At 57.9% G+C, this 2,500-nt stretch overlaps 1 long non-coding RNA gene across 1 annotated transcript in view; it reads right to left on the bottom strand.

Annotated features, from left to right (window-relative positions):
* The window catches only part of LOC105117227 (uncharacterized), a 12,052-nt gene that overhangs the window by 8,732 nt on the left and 820 nt on the right, over positions 1 to 2,500 (bottom strand). The window lies entirely within an intron of this gene.

Here is a 2,500-nt window from a genome sequence, read left to right as displayed (position 1 = left end):
CGCGCAGCGGCTGCCAGCACCTTGGCACGAGCATGGCAAATGAATGCCACGCCCCCGCCGCGGATAAGCAGCCCCAACGCGCCCGAGGGCTTGGAGCGGGTCCCGGGAACAGTGGCCGGAATCGGGTCATCGCCGACCGGAAAACGGGTCATCGATGCCGGCAATACTTCGGGCCACGAGGCCCCCCACCTTAGATCGATAGTAGCAGCAGCCCACAAATCCCCCGCGGCAGGCCTATGGGCGCCAGGCCAGCGCGCCCCATGGCCAGTCAGGGGGCACCCCCCTAAAGAGCTATAAGTGTTATTGCAGCTCTGGCAGGGGGAGACACTACTAGGTCCCAGTTGTCACCCCCCCTCTAAAAACTTCATTTCTTGGTATTTTGAGCTGAAATTTTGCACAAAGGTTGGCAAAAATCCAATCCAACTTTATTAATTTTTCCAGAAGTTTTCAAGGTCGGGAAGTATTTTTTTTAATTTCCCGACCATTAAAAATCGAGGAAATCCGCAAAAATAGGAACCGGCCCGGAATGACCCCAAATTTGGTGGGCAGCCTCAGAAAAATATGTCTGATTTTACTGGATAGATTTCATGTGGAAAGCATGACGTTTTCTTGGTGGAATGCGGGAACCCCGGCAGCTCGCCTGCCGCGGCTAGTGGTGTTGGGCTGGCCCCAGCACTGCCTAGCCTCTCTCCCGCTGGGGGCAGGCCCGAACGCGGAGCGCCTAGCCTCTCTACCGCAGGGGGCAGGCCAGAACGCCCTCTGCCAAGCCTCTCTCCAGCGGGGAGCAGGCCACAACGCCCTCTGCCAAGCCTCTCTCCCGCGGGGAGCAGGCCACAACGCCCTCTGCCAAGCCTCTCTCCCGCGAGGAGGGCAGCACGCCAGCAGGGGCTGTCCACGCGACGCGCAGCTCCTAGCCTCTCCCCCGTAGGGGGCAGGCCAGAACGCAGGGCGCCCGGGCCCGAAGGCAGCCCTCTACGGGGAAGGCAGCAAGCCAGCAGGGGCTGGCGCCGCAGCGCAGCGCGGGCGGGCGCGCGCGCGCGTGGTGGTTTTTTAAAGGGTCATCGATGCCATAGGGCCATGAGGCCCCTCACCTTAGTCCGATAGCGGCAGCAGCCCGCAAATCCCCTGCGGCAGGCAAACGCTCCCCATGGCCAGTCGGGGGGCACCCCCCTAACGAGCTATAAGTGTTATTGCAGCTCTGGCAGGGGGAGACACTACTAGGTCCCAGTTGTCACCCCCCCTCTAAAAAATTCATTTCTTGGTATTTTGAGCTGAAATTTTGCACAGAGGTTGGCAAAAATCCAATCCAACTTTATTAATTTTTCCAGAATTGTTCAAGGTGGGGAAGTATTTGTTTTAATTTCCCGACCATTAAAAATCGAGGAAATTCGCAAAAATAGGAACCGACCCGGAATGGCCCCAAATTTGGTGGGCAGCCTCAGAAAAATATGGCTGATTTTACTGGATAGATTTCATGTGGAAAGCACAACCCATGACTTGCCAAGTTCGGACCCAAGTCGTTGCGCGCTGCCGAATTGGCATGTCCGCGGCACACCTCGTTTTCATCAGCCTGACACCTTGATGAATTTTCCCGCCTGGCCTGGTCAGCACGGCGTCAAACAGTCTGCGCTGCCGATTTTTCCCGACATGCCTGCAGCTGCACAAATCTGCGCTGCCGATTTTTCAATCCGGTGGCATGGCTGCCACCGCCCCAATTTCTAGACTAGCCCTCATCTTCGTCAAGCCTTGCCAGTCAAGCCTCGCCGTCCGCAGCCAATTCGGTCGACTTGGCCGATTTCATCAGGGTTGTCGATTTTTGCTGACATGCCTCCGGCTGCCCAAGTCTGCGCTGCCGATTTTTCCAACAGGTGGCATGGCTGCCACCGCCCTAGTTTCAGGACCAGCCCTCTTTTTCCTCAAGCCTTGGGTGGCCAGACTCGCCCTCCACAGCCCCTTCTATCAAACTGGCTGATTTTGTCGGGGCTGCCGATTGTCCCCGACATGCCTGCAGCAGCCCCACTCTGCGCTGCCGATTTTTCCAACTAGTGGCAAGGGTGCCACCACTCCAGTTTCTGGACCAGCCCTCCTTTTCATCATGCCTTGGCTGTCCAGGCTCGCCGTCCCCACCCCATTCTGTCAACCAGGCTGATTTTGACGGGGCTGCCGATTTTTGCGGACATGCCTGCGGCTGCCCAACTCTGCGCTACCGATTTTTCCAACAGGTGGCATGGCTGCCACCGCCCCAGTTTCAGGACCAGCAGTCCTTTTCATCATGCCTTGGGTGGCCAGACTCGCCCTGCACAGCCCATTCTGGCGACCTGGCCGATTTTTGCCGACATGCTTGCGGCTGCACAACTCTACGCTGCCGATTTTTTCCAACTTGCGGCATGGCTGCCACCGCGCCAGTTTCTGGACCAGCCCTCTTTTTCGTCAAGCCTTGGGGGTGTCCAGGCTCTCCCTCCTCAGCCCATTCTGTTGACCTGGCTGATTTTGTCGGGGC

Source organism: Populus euphratica, unplaced genomic scaffold (assembly GCF_000495115.2).
Source record: "Populus euphratica unplaced genomic scaffold, PopEup_1.0 scaffold1228.1, whole genome shotgun sequence".
In the NCBI taxonomy this organism is placed as follows: Eukaryota; Viridiplantae; Streptophyta; class Magnoliopsida; order Malpighiales; family Salicaceae; genus Populus; species Populus euphratica.
This window is presented reverse-complemented; position numbering and strand designations above follow the sequence as displayed.